The 16,923-nt window shown below is 43.7% G+C and overlaps 1 protein-coding gene and 1 long non-coding RNA gene across 3 annotated transcripts in view; one reads left to right on the top strand and one right to left on the bottom strand.

Annotated features, from left to right (window-relative positions):
• The window catches only part of LOC144588441 (uncharacterized), a 51,274-nt gene extending 46,904 nt beyond the window's left edge, over window positions 1-4,370 (bottom strand). Inside the window, exon 1 of the long non-coding RNA XR_013544015.1 lies at window positions 2,531-4,370. This is a non-coding gene — a long non-coding RNA (uncharacterized LOC144588441). The remainder of the gene's footprint in view (window positions 1-2,530) is intronic.
• A 5,609-nt stretch (window positions 4,371-9,979) lies between these two features.
• Window positions 9,980-16,923, top strand: part of KCNMB2 (potassium calcium-activated channel subfamily M regulatory beta subunit 2) — a 295,671-nt gene continuing 288,727 nt past the window's right edge. For both annotated transcript variants that reach the window (XM_078389636.1, XM_072996223.2), the window contains exon 1: window positions 9,980-10,330. The gene's annotated coding sequence lies outside the window, so the exon portion shown is untranslated. The remainder of the gene's footprint in view (window positions 10,331-16,923) is intronic.

Below are 16,923 nucleotides of genomic sequence, written 5' to 3'. Positions count from 1 at the left end.
AGGACCAGAGCCGATCTTGAGGCTTGCAACCTTCTGTGATAACACTGAATCATAGAATTTTAGAGTTGGAGGAAATTCTACAAGTCATCAAATCCAACACCCTGCTGAAGATTTGGAAATAAAGCACCTGGGTCTTATTGCCCAAAAATCAAAGGAAGAAGGTACTTGGGCCCTACAATGCACCGATATGGATGAAAGTATTGATGACCTCTTGCCGAATAAATCAAATGAACAGAAGAGCAAAGCAACTTGGGAAGCAAATAAATGAGGGGTTGTTTGTTCAATGCCTGCACCATCACTAATCTGTGCCAAAACTTTGGGGGGGGGCACCTTTTGGACCACAACACTCAGAATCCCCCGGACAGCATGGCCAATTGATCTGCTGGTGGGGGGGAATGCTGGTAGTAGTACTTTTTGCAAGTGCTGGAATTCCCACGGAAACCTTCCTTTATCTCATGCTGGAACAAGGATTCCTGCAGCAAAACTAAGATTCAATACAGGAAGAAGGTTTTACGTTTTATGGATCAATGCCTCTACGTAGCATCTACAAAATTACATATGAAGATATCAATCTAAATCTAAATGCAACTGCATGTCTCAATTAGAGGAATTCTATTGAATGACTGGGATTTACAGAAGTGCCAGCTGTTCAGCAATTGCTTCAGTGGGTTTGCTGTCCTTGGAACTAGCAATCAAGCTGAGATCACCATCATTCATAAACTGGCCATTCACAATGACAGGAAAATAATACCAGCCCTTGCAATGTGTATTATCAGAAACAAACTGCATAAAGAGGTGTCTTCTCCTTGTGCCAGTGCTGCATTCTTAGCATAGTTTTTTCATTCCCCAGTGGAACTGCAAGAGCAATGGAGCAGATGCCTTGAGAACAGTGAGCCTAATGCATTAGGCTTTATATAAATAAAGTTCAGCCTAGTGAGGGGTTTTTTAAAAATTGACAGATCATGTTTACAGGAGAAAAGCTGCAAAGTTTCAGACACCTGGCCAGTCTAATGATGGCAGGTGGTAGAAGTGGAAGGGGAAGACAGAATGCACTGAAACAGCTGGTGGAAACATTATGACGGCCGTGAAACCAGCCAGGGAATTTTTAACCTGGATGAGGAATCAATGGTGTGGGGTTGAGCTTCTTGTGATTTTGCATGAGCCAGGAGGAAATGTGTGGAGTGGATTGTAGATCAAAAGCTTAATAATAGTGTGATGTGGCTACAAAAAAGGCAAATGTGATTTTAGGATGCATGAACAGTAGTCTCCAAATTCTGTGTGGTTCTAGTTCCCCTCTATTGAGCACTAGTTAGGCCTCATGTTGAGTACCCTGCCCAGTTCTGGACACAGCACTTTTAAGAAGAATGCCAGCAAATGGGAACAAGTTCAGAGAAGGGCAACAGGGATAATTGGGGGAGTGGAAACCAAGCATTTTGAGGAAAGAACTGGGCATGTTTAGCTATGAGAAACGAAGGCTGAGGGGGAGGTATGATAGCTCTTTTCAAATACTTAAAAGGTCATCATGCAGAGGAGGGGCAAGATCTGTTCTTGATAATCCCAGAGCACAGGACACAAGCTACAAGAAGGTTTGGGCTGAATATCAGAAAAATGTCTTAACTGTTAGAGCAGTACAACAACGGAGCCAATTACCTTGGGAGGTGGTAAGCGCTCCAACACAAGAGGCACTGGAAGTCAAGTTAAACAGCTGTCTATCAGATCTGCTTCGATTTGGATTCTTGCATTGAGGAGGAGTTGTATTCGATGGCCTTACAGGCCCCTTCCAACTCAATTATTGTGTGATTCTATGATTCTATGAAACAAACATAAAGGTATGTATGATGAAGAAGATCCTTCACAAGTGGCAAGGTATAGCCTTCCTTTCTCTTAGCGGCTCTTGGTCAGTCTCGACAACAGCCATATTCATTTTGCCATCTCACATGGTTGCCAAAAGCCTCAAATGCCTCTCCTCAAATGCCTCTCCCAATCAGGGAGAGCCAGTGAGCTGGTTTGAGACCAGTAAGTGTTTCTACTGCTCAATGAACGCTGCTCACTTTGTTCTTAGAAAAGCATTGAATCTGCTCCAGAGTCCAAACTTTGCAGGATCTATCCAAGGAGCTCAACCCTATCCCAGAATAATTTCAGAACTTTGGTAGCTTTTTAAAAAAAGGTCAGAGTAATATCTGGTGCAGATTCACTCCTTAACTCCAATAAAACTGAAATCCCCTGCATAGCAGAGCCAAAGTCATCAGCTTTGCATACCCTGACATTTCAGGCCCAAAATCTGTGACTATAGGTGCATCTTAGAAACAGGACAGGTGAGGGTTGGAAGGAAAGCAAGGACCAAGGGGATCAGCTGCCTTACTACCTCTGCAGCCTTGGGAAATCAGCCCAGAGCACCCCCAGACGAAGGGAATGGTAAACCACTTCTAAGTACTTTATGCCTACAGAACCTTGGCAAGGATGACCCTAGGTCAGAATCAACTTGATGGCATACAATTTATGAATTTTAAAATGGGGCAAACATTCCTACCTTACAGATGCAACCTTGAATGATTTTAGTGTGGCTGTCAGAGTTACTGGTGCAAGGGATGCCCTGGATAATTCAATGTTCCATCTTTCTTTCTTCTTCTTCTTCTTCTTCTTCTTCTTTTTTTTTTTTTGAGTTCCAGTCCTGGGCACTTGTCCTTGACATTAAGTCCCACTAGACTCAGTGGGGCTCACCATAAGCATGTGATCAGATTGTGTTCAAATGCTTTCCTTGATATCAGCAGTCTGTCTAAATCAGACAGGCTTTTTTTTCTCCTTCCTAGGTAAAGGTAAAGGTAAATGTTCCCCTTGACAATTTTTGTCCAGTCGTGTTCGACTCTAGGGGGCGGTGCTCATCCCCGTTTCCAAGCCATAGAGCCAGCGTTTGTCCGAAGACAATCTTCCATGGTCACACGGCCAGTGCGACTTAGACACAGAACGCTGTTACCTTCCACCGAGGTGGTCCCTATTTATCTACTTGCATTTGCATGCTTTCGAACCGCTAGGTTGGCGGGAGCTGGGACAAGCGACGGGCGCTCACTCCGTCGCATGGATTCGATCTTACGACTGCTTGGTCTTCTGACCCTGCAGCACAGGCTTCTGCGGTTTAGCCCGCAGCGCCACCCACATCCCTTCCTTCCTGACTTCTACACAAAATCTCTCTGAACAGCTTCTTACCCGGGCATTAAATTACTCCTGATCTGTGTATCACTATCCATACATGATACATATAAACCCTGATATCTACTGCATATCAATTAAACATTCGCTCTAGTGTAGATGTATGAACAGAATACCACATTTCTTCTGTGCCGCGGAGCAGTGAATTCTGAGTCTCATCTACAGATCAACTATCTATCAAAAGAAGATATTAAGAAACGTCTTGGCTTCAGGGATCTTTCGTTCATTTACAGTTACATTTAGGTTTGCTTTTTCTGCCCATATAATCTTGGGAGTGGGGGGGAGGCAGAGTATATGGCACATAATAGGAACCATAAAGCAGATAAAAAGAAATAAGAAATTCAGAGTATGTGAAGGAAGTTTGCCTCCTGACTGTAAGTGAACCAGCATAATGAATCCGACCGACAGATATAAAATTCCTTTCTGAGTCATCCTAATTATAACAGGAATTTGAGAGATGCATAACCGAGGAGTGTAACTATCTGTTACAAATACAGAAGCTAATTACATATGGAAGTACACAATATAATTAATGTTGGAGGCTTTGCGTGCAGTAACCTCCTTCGCTCCTTCGGCGAATATTCTTCTCCTCTCAGAGCTGCCTGAATTTGCTGTGAAGTCGTATGTCTGTGCAGCAGCTGTTGTGTTCCCATTGAATCATGGAAGGGCCATGATTCAGTAGCAGATTCAACTCTGATGGAGAGCTTGGGAAAGTTAGGCCTTGCGCTACAGTTCCTTCAGTCTCCCAGCTAGCATGGTGACCTGTGGCAAGGCTGATGGCACTACCCCAGTTGAGTCAACCACAGCACCTCACACCCAGATCATGACCAATTCTTGTCCTGTTATGGGCACCCTGGGTGGCCGGTCAAAGAAAGAGGGCAAGGCCTGACTGTCACGCTGCCACAGAAGGGGCAGCCCCACCCACCACCACTGGATGCCAAGGCAGGGGGGGCCAGAAGGAGAGGAGATACCTGCTCTATGTGACTGACATGTGGCGGAGTTGTGGGCAATGCATATCCACCAAAGGGAAGGGTTGTGTCTGACAGAGGGTGGATTCAAGGGTGGATTGTTAAAAGGGGAAGACATCCAGGGGGAGAGGGAGGAGGCTGACCAAGCAATGAGGGAGAACACCAGGGGTGAGGCAGAATGGACTGAAGCCCAGTTTGGAGAGGACCGATCACCTTTTGACCTCTCCTGATATCATCTCTCACACCTGGTGCCTCACATCCTTGCTGAGATGGAGCAAAGAGGGAACCCTCTCACCCCAGCCCAAAAGAGGTGGTGGCCTTGCAAGCACCAGACCTGGTGACTTCACCGCCAGTTGGACTGAGAGACTGTTGAACTTGGAGCACCCAACAGTGCTGGGCCTGGACTTAGCTGGGCAAAGAACCCAAATGGGAGCCCACCTGCTGCCTGTCAGGTTGGTAGTGGTGGCAGTGGAGGATGTGGTGGTGGCAACTTGAAGCCAAGGCCTACAAGAGAAGAGGGGGTTGAGCAGGCATCCCCTTTTGCCACACAAAATGAATGCCAAGGAGGAAAAGGTTCAGTGTTCTGTTTTGGCAAAACGGGATCCCCCAAACCATGAACTATCCTAGTTTGTGAGTTTTTGTGGTTCATGGTTTGGTTTGTGCCCATCTCTAATCTTGAGCAAGTCTTGTGGCACGCAGCAATGTTCTCTGATATTCTGCTGCTGCCTTCCATCATCTGCCCCTGGAGATGACCACCTTCTGCTGTCTAATGCTAAGATATGTCCTGCTTCTAAACCTGGACCTGCCTATCGTTTTTTTTCCAGATCGCAAGAATCTCATGAAAGGGAGTTTCTGGGAAGGCACATTAGCATGAACAAAACCATCCTTTAACACCACTCAGCCTAATTCTTTGCTTTCCTTTCCCTCTTGGCATGCTGTAATTTAAATAATCACAAGCTTTTAGCTTTGTAGGTACTTGCATTAGAACACATTAATATCTTACTCTTTTGTCTATCTCTTCCCACCACTCCACTCTTCTGTTCCAATCCATTTTTTAAGATAGCAAATTTCAAGAAGATTGGTTTTATTTCAAAATGCCAAGAGGATTATTGTTTACATCAATGGCTCATCGGTGATGATGATGATGATTATCCAGTGACTCGGAATTAATGGGATTTGTGAAAACTGAGGGATCTTTTTTTATACTAGGCATATTATCTTTTCAGTTATTTTCTGCAAATCATCTTTTAAGACAGGCAAAGAGCAGTACTTTGCTTTTTTTGCTTGTCCTCTAAGAAATCAAATGAAAACCAACACATTGTCTCCTAATTTCTCCCACTATGTTAACATTAATGGTCTCCCACTGGTATAAAACTGCTGGTTGTGGTTGTTGTTGTTTAGTCATTGAGTCCGACTCTTCGTGACCCCCCATGGACCAGAGCACGCCAGGCCCTCCTACTTCCACTGCCTCCCGGAGTTGGGTCAAATTCATGTTGGTTGCTTCAATGACACTGTCCAACCATCTCATCCTCTGTCATCCCCTTCTCCTCTTCCCTTCACACTTTCCCAACATCAGAGTCTTTTCCAGGGAGTCTTCTCTTCTCATGAGATGGCCAAAGTATTGAAGCCTCAGCTTCAGGATCTGTCCTTCCAGTGAGTACTCAGGGTTGATTTCCCACAAAATAGATAGGTTTGTTCTCCTTGCTTTCCAGGGGACTCTCAAGAGTCTCCCCCAGCATCACAATTCAAAAGCATCAATTCTTTGGTGGTCAGCCATCTTTATGGTCCAGCTCTCATTTCCATACGTCACTACAGGAAAAACCATAGCTTTGACTATGCCGACCTCTGTCAGAAGGGATTAGAGCCCCCCAAGGCAAACATCATATCCTTCAATTTATAAATGAAGTGAATTTATAAATGAAGTGAAAGAAGAGATGCATCAGCATGTTATAAATTCAACATAATGATCAGAATCTTATTGGTGTTTGCATAACCTTTGTGTAACTTGCTTTGGCTAACTATAGCTAACTGGTGAGGGGCTGCAGCACATCTTAGTCACATGCTGATCACACACTTGATTATACAAACAAGATACACCCTGGCGCCCCATAAATTATTTCAAGTTAACAATGGCAGTTTATACAAACCTTGTATGAATATTAAAGATTCCAGTCACTGTGTAATTTTCACAGTGACTGGAATCTTTAATTTTTCCGGAAGAGATATCAACAGCCTCAGATATGCAGATGATACCACTCTGATGGCAGAAAGTGAGGAGGAATTAAAGAACCTCTTAATGAGGGTGAAAGAGGAGAGTGCAAAAAACTGTCTGAAGCTCAACATCAAAAAAAAAAAAAAACTAAGATCATGGCCACTGGTCCCATCACCTCCTGACAAAGAGAAGGGGAAGATATGAAGGCAGTGACAGACTTTACTTTCTAGGGCTGCATGACAGTAGCCACGAAAATTAAAAGACGCCTGCCTCTTGGGAGGAAAGTGATGACAAACCTTGACAGCATCTTAAAAAGCAGAGACATCACCTTGCCGACAAAAGCCCGCATAGTCAAAGCTATGGTTTTCCCTGTAGTGATGTACGGAAGTGACAGCTGGACCATAAAGATGGCTGACCGCCGAAGAATTGATGCCTTTGAATTGTGGTGCTGGAGGAGGCTCTTGAAAGTCCCCTGGACTGCAAAGAGAACAAACCTGGAGAACTCTGGTCCATGGGGTCACGAAGAGTTGGACATGACTTAACGACTAAACAACAACAACAAAGTTTTTAATGACTCCAGTTCTTAAATTAGTAGGGGGAGAAGGATGCCCTTATCTTGGTCCGATATCCTCTCCATTTCTTGCCTCAGTCCATGGTACTTTGCGTTTTTGTTCTTTCTGTATTTCTGAGGGTTACTTATTGATGGAACTCTCATGTCTATAAAGTCTGTTTTTCTTTGTTGTTTATCCAGAAGTATAATATCTGGCCTATTAAAATCAATGGTCTAACCTCAGATAACTTCCTTGTCCCATTTTATTACTGCAGTTTCGCTTGGAGGTGGCTGGAATTTATAATCCAAAGGAAAAATGTGAATAATCCATAAGATTTAGCCACCTGCTGAAAAATGATGCTTGCAACTTGGTTACGCATTGATGCTAGTTTAGGGTATCCAACTATGATATGATGAATTGGTTCTTTAGATTCAAGACAGGCCCTACATATACCCCTTGATCCTTGCTTCATTATTCTTTTCTGTTTGTACAAATAACTTGGTCTTAGATTGCACATATCAATCCCTCAGCTGGCCTAATTTAAGCCACAGACTCAACTGTTGCCTATCAACATTCCCATTCAGGAGAAAACTGGGGTGCTGTCCATGTAATGGTTTCTCAAGCCATGCATCCTTGAACTGTAGGACTTTCATTAATGTAGGTTGATTCTCATTTGCAAATTAGTGTTAGGATGTTTTTTTTCCACTTTCTCCTGTTGTCTGATGAAGTCTAACCGTGCTCCCATGGAAGTCATGGACCCTGCTTCTTGCTCTTACTTGTCCATGAATCTACACTGCCTCAGCTACTAGCAGGCATGAAAAGAATAAAACAGTATAGAAAAGAATTTGGGGTAAGGGTGGGATTGGGAGAAAGAGCCAATTTTGCCCCAGTCCAGGAGGGAGATGTAGCAGCTTTCTCAGGGCAGATTATGCTCAACAAACCCAAGCTGTGGCAGCATAAACTAACCCACAGGATGGCACAACCCAAACAGAAAGTCCTCCTGTCGAATCCCTGGGGATTGCAATAAGTCGCTCCCAACACCTCAGAATGGGGCAACTCCAACAGAGAGTCACCAGACCTAGTAGTGGAGGAGGAGGCATCCTTCAGTCTCGAAAGACTATGGTAACGTGCTCTGTATGGAGGACTTGGAACAGCGTCTAGTGTGGCCAGTCCAAGAGTGACCATCCCTTCCACACTGAAAAACTGCTACTTCCCATGTTGTTTCGACGCTGTATGCGAAGCTGGAGTGTCCTCTCCAGAGCATGAAGCCTGGATAAAAGAAGGTACCTGGGAAAAAGCTCGAGAAGAGTTTGGGGAAACTCTTCAGGCAGACGAGGTCAAGGAGGGTCAACCAGAGCTCCCCAGGGAATGGAAAGAAGACTCCTGTGTTTGCTTAGGGTCTTGAAAGGAGAAAGACCCGAACACCAGTTCCCTCATCCTCCTGCCCAACCATTACTGGGGGAGGAGAGGAGAGAGATGTTGTAGGCACACACACACAGTTGTTTCATAGGGTTCGTGAGGGAGAACCAGTCCCAACCCAGGAATGATGGTGGGGGCAACAACACCAGAAGGCCTGTCTAGGCTGCCTCCTGGGGAAACAACAGCAGTCAAAGGATTTCAAGCACTCAATAAGAGGGCCACAGAAATGCCATGTGTGATGTGGACATATAGGCTCTCACTTCTGTGGGCCCTGAACTTTGAACGTACCTGGTGCCCACAATTAATTCTTAAAACAACTAAAAAGAGACTGACTTGGGGCTAGTGAAGCCAACTAGCCCAAAAGATGATTTGTTGACTAGTTTGTTCAATGCGGATTTACGTTCCCCTGGTTTAATAAACCCTGTCATTGCCACTGATACTGATTTCAACTACATGGATTTGGGGATGGAGCAGGGACCACCCACCCACCAAGGGAGGGTCAGTGAGGTTCACAATCCCCCTTCCTCAAAGAACATCCCAAATCTCCAGTAATCAGGAAAGGAAGTCATCATCCCTCCCTCAAGAAATCTGTACTCTTCAGGAGAATGTGCTGCTACGGATGCAATCAAATAGCTGTACACACACGCACCTGATTGCACCGGAACTCTTCTGTTTAACAAGAGTTACGTCCCTTAAGGCAGTCCTTCCATCTGCAAAGCAATCACTCCAAGCCCATTACCCAAAATAAGAAGCCCTACATCTGATCCAAAAAGGTCCAGTTTGGGCATGAATCAGGATTGGAATGCACTGCAGCGCCTTTCCTGTGCATTGTGTGGTCACCAGGAAACAGATCACATTGGCCTCTTCCATAAGCAGTCCAAATTGCCACCTATTTCGTTGTTGTGGGTTTTTCGGGCTCCTTGGCCGTGTTCTGAAGGTTGTTCTTCCTAGCGTTTCGCCAATCTCTGTGGCCAGCATCTTCAGAGGACAGCACTGCACTCCCAAGCCAACTACACCAGAGCACAGAGTGCTGGAAGAACAACCTTCAGAACATGGCCAAAGAGCCCAAAAAACCCACAACAACCATTAGATCCCGGCCGTGAAAGCCTTCGCGAATACATTGCCACCCATTTCCCCATTTGATCCCACCCTAAGATTGTTTAAAAAGAAGAAGAATCCTAGATGGGGGAGCCTTCTCCTTTTACAGTTTCTCTCCACTCCACTCCTCCAGAAAAATTACTGTGTCCTCTGCTAAACAACTCTGATCACTCTTCCAAGTTTTCCAGAATAACTGCCAGGAAGGACGAATAAGCCTAGCTAAATATCTGTAAAGGTACTCAGTCATCCAGGTGGGGTTATCCGGAAGTTGATTCATGGCAACTGGATTTCTTTCTTGTTAGGTTGAAAAGCCTAGCGAAGTTTAGGGATACCAACTCTTCCTTCCTTCTTTTATAACTAGGATATTGGAAGGAAGTGTGAGAAAGAGAGAACAGTTTCAAGAATGAGTATTTCTTACCAGCTATAACACTGAAAACACACCAGTATTGAATCCCTAGTTAATAAATTGGAACCCCTGTCATTTGGGTCATTTTTCTTCATTTGCTTTGGGGTTATTGTTTTGTGTTTTTTTTAAATCGCAGCAGCTCAGGCAAAGCAATTTCAAGCCGAGCCCTGGGTTGCGTCTGTCATACCCCTATTGTCCTTCCAAACTATTTCAGACATTTTGAGCAAGGGAGTATTATAGGAGTATGAGTTAGCAGAGGGGTTGTGACATTAATGGTCTGAAAAGGCTCTAAGCGTCAGGAGGTAAGGATGACGGCGTTCAACAGCTGGTGGCAGGTCGGAGGATTCCGCCGGATTCTGCTTTATTAGCAATTAAGGTGGTGTTCTATGGGTTGGCGTGTCCCCGGTTTTCTTTCCCTCCCCTGCGTGTGGTTTTTCTGAGGAGAGAAGATGTGACAAATCTCACAGAGGTAGGATTTGTGCTGGAAAACAAAGGAATTGCTTGCCTCCGAAAGCTGTATTGTTTTCAGTTGTGTTTGTGCACGGGGAGGGGATGTCTGAAAGGCATGCCGGCTGCAGAGTCAAAAGGAAGCAAGGAGGGAAGGGATGGAGTACACCTAGGGAGTGCCGGAAGGTTTGGGTGTTCTTTGGAAAAAAAGAAAGAAAAATAATGTCAGTCATTTTGCCAAGTGTGTTTTAGTTAATGGCAACTGTGCCTTGAGAACAAGCCATGGAGAGAGAGGAAAAAAACTCTTATTTAATGTATGTGTGTGTGTATGTCTCTGTGTGTGTTTTCACACAGTTATGCATGTCCTAGATCCTGCATTTCCCAGAGAGTTGAAAAAAACACATGCACAGAGGTCACAGAAACAGTCCTCCAGGCTCTTCTCAGCCATGCTGGTGTGGTTTTTCTGGGGCTGGGTTGAGAGTTAGGAGGGTGGAGGAGCAGGGACAGAGGATGTGGAAATGTGTGGAGGAAAACATGTGGAGAAGATGCAGGGATTCTTCAACGTAGCCGATGTCGGAGATGCTGTTAGCATGCAAACCAGGTCATCGCGTCATCACCGTGTCACCTGAACTGGAGGGTTGGGGAGGAGGAAAGTAGATGTTTGTGAGGTGGAAGGAGTGTTCGGTTCCTGTGAAAGGCTGTTTGAGGGTACCCTCAGGGAGAAGAGATTGGGAGCTGTCCCTGCTGTCAAATCAGCAGCAGCGTGGCCCAGGTCTTTGGGCGCTGGTCTGGCTGGACACAAATTAAAATTTCAAGCAGATAGGATTGCACTTCCCTCACATTCTCTTGCCTCAGAGGTTGGCTAGGCTGAACTCCACAACCTGGGTTCAAGGGCGACCCTTGACCATAAGTAATTTTAAACCATCCAGCTGGCCTCTGACCATGTGCAGAGTTTTTTTCTCCCACTGATCAGGAGACACAGAGTGTAGTCACCAACAGCTCCTCTGAACAGATTCCTAAGAAATGTGATTGATAGGCCAGGATTCCTCCACCCTCACACTTCATCACGATCACGAAATCTCAGTCAGTCCCCAAAGACCAGCGGAGTTGAGGCTGTCAGGGTCAGACTCCATTCTGATTACTAAGGGAGATTCAAGAGTGAGGTGGCAGAAACTGGCTACATAAACAAGTTCCTGTGCATATCTAAGGGTATAAATAAAGATTAAGGCTTCTTATCATGCTACCTACAGTATATTAATGACCAGTTCTTCCCTAATAATGTATGATGTAAAATATTCTTCTCCCTTGACAGATTCTGACTTCTGTCCTGTAAACAACTCTTAGCTTTCCTGTGACAGCCAAATTTACTTGGCATAGGGTTCACTGCTCTGGCTGGGATCTGCTATCTCAATTAATTAAGAGCTTGAAAGTCCCATTACTGTGTTAATGAAGTTTTGTCACTTTATCTATTATCTACATCCTTACTTCATTGTGACTGTGACCACCATGGAATAAATGTAGGAGACAATTGTTTGCTCTCTCAGTGCATAAAGAAGTAGCTTTTGATCCACAAAAGCTCACGCCAAAATAAATGTGTTAATCTTTAAAGCTTCCCTAGTCTACCTTTTTTTTATCCTACACAATGACTGAGTCACACGGCTACTTCTTCAGAAACTGAAGAATTTTGATTGATAGGGATGTTAACATCATCTACCACACTCCTTAGGCTTCTTGGGTTGCTTATTATTTTGGACAATATCTGAAGTCTTCAAAGAAGTTGGAGGGAAATGACTTTTCCCAGCAACAGTGTAATTTTGTGAGCTGTCCCTGTTATTCTGCAAAGCAGTTTGGGGGTAGCATGGCCTTGAACAGACAATTAAGATCCGTTAGCTCTACAAAAGACCCCATTCTCATGCAGATGAAAAGTGCTAGAACTAGTTTGTTGACTGTCGCTGAGAACATGGCTACAATATCAGTGAGAATGAGCACATCCAGACCCATTCCAGGCACCAGCTCTGAGATTAACTGACTTTCAAAAGTGAAAGCCTGTATGATGTGTACATCTGGGCCCTGGTCACCCAAATGCAATAAAGAGAGGGGAAAATGATTGTAATTCAAAAGACCACAAGAGGAGCTATATAAATGTTTACATTTTTCATTTTTTAAAATCCTGTGCTTAGTTTAACATCACCAGATAAATATCCAGATATCAGGAGACAAGTTGCGGGGGGGGGCATGAGTCTGCAGTTGTTATTGATCGATTATTGGGAGTTATGGCAGCAGGTTTTTGTCATTTTTTCCATTATCCTTAACAAGGAAGAAGTCAGGGCTCTGTATTGTCCCTTAATCCAGCTTGGGGCTTCCAAATCACCACTGAGTTGGAGGTGATCTGTGCTCCAATTAATTTGATTTGTGCCCACAATCCAGACTTACTTTTAGGTCTGGAATCCCATAAGAAAACCAAAAGGCCCATAACCTCTTTGTTTTTAACCCGATACACATGAAATCATGAGACATGATATACCGTAAAGAAGAACATAAACCGAATCTATCCATTAGGCTGTGATCTAGACAGCCTCACAATTTTTTTTCTGCATCAGTCCAATTCAATTAGTCATTCAGCATGTGTCTGTATTTTATTTATTTATTTGGCTTTTAGACCGCCCATCTAGATGAATGTACTCTGGGCGGTTTTATCTGGTTGTTATGGATCTGGCCCACATTCCTAGAATCAGATGAAATGTCAGGGAGAAAGAAGGTCATCAGAGAGCAAAGATTCAGAGATGCACATTAGTGGGTCATTCAGAATCACAGCCCCGAAAGATGGTTTTCGATGGACACTGGCTGATTCTGCTAAATGTCTGTAAAGTTTTCATTGTGAAACCATGAGAAAAAGCACTAGGACATAAGTGGCATTTTACAATGATAAAATATACTGCTGATGAAAGTAGTTTTTTCAGGGGCTGCTAAAAACTGTAGGCAATCAGTGACTCTTCATGTTCTGTTCGATGTTGACATTGATATTAGAACGCACTCTCACTTTGAGGCTGCCCTCCCACACCCACTTACCTGAGAACAGACTCCACAGAGCTCAGACTTGTTACAAAGTTTTGAATTTTTGGTAAAATTCCTTGTGTAGTAGAGTAGAAGTACAGAGACACACAGAGGAGAATAGTTTCAAGTTCCCCCAGAGTCCACCCCTTTCTCATTAACTGACACTACAGTCACAATGACTCACTCTGGAGACATTAGTAGTAGAAAAAAAAATTCATTACTTACAGTTGTGAACAGATCAACAGAAAACAAAACCAACTGACTGACTGCCTTTGACAGACCAAAGCAGTGGTTCTCAACAACCGGTTAGAGATGGACAGATGGACAGTCACCCCAGACCAGAAAGGTCCCTCCCAGTGAAACAAACTACACACACCATGCAAGGTGGTAAAAACTCCAAGACTTGCTTCCAAGTAGACATGTACAAAATTACTCAATGAAACTCTTTTTCTAAAAAAGCTGTCGCCGTAGTGTAAAGTTCTCAACTCTGTAAATCCTCTTAGAATGATTGTTTTCATTAAATCTTCATTAGAAGAAGAACAGCTTACGCTAGGAACAAACCACCGTAATTTGATTTCACCCATCATATCAAATGTTTCCTTTAAGGAGAATTTTATTACATTAGTGTACGTTCTAAGTGGGTTGCAGTGTAATTCCTCTGGTAATGATACGCAGGTGGCACTTTTATGACAAAAGTGCAGAATTCAATGGATGAATTAGTGTCACAATGACAGTTGCAACATGAGGTGCAGAATTTTCTCCTGCTCTATAATTTTTTAATATGGCCTAAATGACATATTGAATCAAGGTGGCAGACTGTCTGTAAACATCCCACTATAAGTTACAAGCTGATCTTACAGTAATTCTTTTTGCCTCCATCCACTATAAGTGAATAAAACCCATTAAGTCCAGTGTTTAAATAATCCCACCTGTTGCTTGCAAATTCCCTCTTCCTTTTCCAATGTTAACCATTTTGTGACACGGAACGGTCACAAACAGTTCAGTTGCTGAGGGAAAAGGAATCAATCCTGGAATGTCAACAATTAATCAATGCTGCTCCAGCAGAGGATGCAGAAATTTGATTGCACTAGAAAAAACCTCACACTTTAAGTTTGCCTTCTGTCTTGTTATCCCATATAAGTGAGGCTTACAACAATAGGGTTTTTGAAGAGCCATCTCATGTGGGGACATAGATCAAGAAGGTGGGCACCAATCAATAAATAGTTTTGAAAATAGCTGTCGTGTTTGATTGCCACAGTAGTTTTCCTTGCATATCTCATAAATTCCACACCTCATCTTGGACATGTAGCTATTTCAGAGTGCAATATTTCAGAGACCCCAAGTTGAATGACTGGTTCTCTGGATTCTGGAATTATACAGCTGTTTCATTGAGCCAGGGTTCAGAGCATCAAAGTCTGTAGACTTCCTGACTAGCAGGGCCAGGGACGTATTCAGCCACTCCTAACTCCATCCCACTTCTGTCTTTCTTGCCCGCTCTGAGCTTAGCTTCAATAACTGGGAGAGAAATTGATTTTCCCAGAAGCAGTACATGTTTTCAAGCTATCCCTGCTCTAATGCTGGATATTTGAAACTGGACTGTTCTTCAGTGGGCGATTAACGTTACAAAAGACGAAGTCCTCTTATGTTGTTAGGGATCAATCCAGCTGCCTGCATTTTTGGACTCTCCTTGGGGAGAGCTGTGTGCAAGGGTTGTTATATAGGGCATCTGCAGTTCCAGATTTTCCACTACACCACTGGAGTTGTAGCCCCCAAAAAAGTAACTTTCTAAAGTGTGAGGGAGAGCCCAGACAGAGATCTGAGTAACAGAGACATCAACTCTTCTACATCAGTGGTGTTTGCTGTGGGCTTGACGTATATTGGAAGAATTAGAAATGTTTGCTTAGTTCTGGCTTAAGTAAACATTTCTGAAGGTTCAGGATCTAAGGAAAGATATGAAAGAGGGCTTATAAAAACTTTAAATAACAGGGACAGAAAGAGTCATTCCTCTCTGATAATGTGAAGCCATGGAGGCATTCAAGAGAAAATTGGACAGCCATCTGTCAGATCTGCTTTGATTTGGATTCCTGCATTGAGCAGGGGGTTGGGCTCTATGGCCTTATAGCCACCTTCCAACTTTAAGATTCCGTGATTCTTAAGGTCTTCTGGTGAAAATAATTGGCAGTAGATTCAAGCAGAGAAAGGTAGGAAACGTTTGTTAATGAAACATGGTTCACTTACAGAAATGTACAACTTTTTTAAAAAATGTGTTGTTTAGTACTCTGTTTCTGAGTACTCCATACCTAGAAAAAAACTGGAAAAAGTCACCATAAGTAAGAATTCACTTGATAGCACATTACTATTAACAGCTGGTAACCATGGCAGTTAACTAGAACCATCCTATTCAAAGGCATTTATTATGTTTCTCATAGGGATGGATTCAGCAGGACAATTGGTACCTTTATGTTCTATGTATTAGGTATTTATGTGATTCCAGGGCAACTACAGACCAGAGCAATGGGTGTCTGATCATCCTCGGGATGGTGCAATGCAGATGTGGATCTTTCATTCTTGAGCCTCCAAAATTTTGGGGGTGAGGTGGGTTTCCCACAAAAAAATGAACAGTCCTCAAATTCAAAAGGTAGAGTCATTCCCAATATAAAAAGGGTCAGGCTGTAGCCACCTGCCCTGAAGAGTCACTTGAAAAAAAGTGGTGGCAACTCTAATGCAGCCCCACAAATAGGGGGGAATATATAGGGATTCAAACCTAGCCTTTCAAAAGCTAAGAATTCCACATTTGCTGTTTGGGTGGTTCAATTTGACAGTTCCACTATCCCCACTCCATCTTATGCAGTATTTTTGTTTCTCATGCAGTTCTTTTTATTGCATTTATGAAGACAGAGTAAACTCTAGATGGTTGCAAGGAGTCCAACATTATCGGTTACCAAAATATGTTCCACAGGCACTGGACTGAAGATATGAAACGAAAATCGATAAAGAGTAGAGATGAGCTGGAAATGAATCACAAACCAAAAACCCTGACGAACCAGGCTGGTTTATGGTTGTCAGTAGCAGGTGGGTCAGGCAACAGCAGCAGAGGGTGCAGAGTTGGGCCTGAACCACAACACACCACAAATTGGTTCATTTTCCAGGTGGCTTATGGCTAGCCATGGACCACGAACCATCACAAATTGCCATTTCTCTGCTCCGTGCCCATCTGCAGTAAGGAGCTAGAGTAGCCCCAGGATTCCTGCCAAAGTTCATCCTCTGAGGTTCATCAAGTCAGAGATTTGCCCATTAGCTAGGCTTGATGTGTGTGGCTAAGAAACGTACATGGCAGTTGCTGGAGGAGTGGCAACAGGGAGTAAGCCAACTGAGGGAGACCCCTCAAATATTCTTACACAGTTCCAGATCATGGCTTTACTCCCAAGGGAGAGAGCATGAAGATGCCAACTGCAGCAAAGAGGAATCTTTCAGGGTTTAGTATAACATTATAAAGATCTCCAGAGTCGTCAGATCAAAGTGGTCCATCAGTGTGATGATGCAGGTAGTTCATGCCACATG

Source organism: Pogona vitticeps, chromosome 3, assembly GCF_051106095.1.
Source record: "Pogona vitticeps strain Pit_001003342236 chromosome 3, PviZW2.1, whole genome shotgun sequence".
Taxonomy (NCBI): Eukaryota; Metazoa; Chordata; class Lepidosauria; order Squamata; family Agamidae; genus Pogona; species Pogona vitticeps.
Note: the sequence above shows the minus strand (reverse complement) of the source record. Positions and strands in the feature narration are given on the sequence as shown.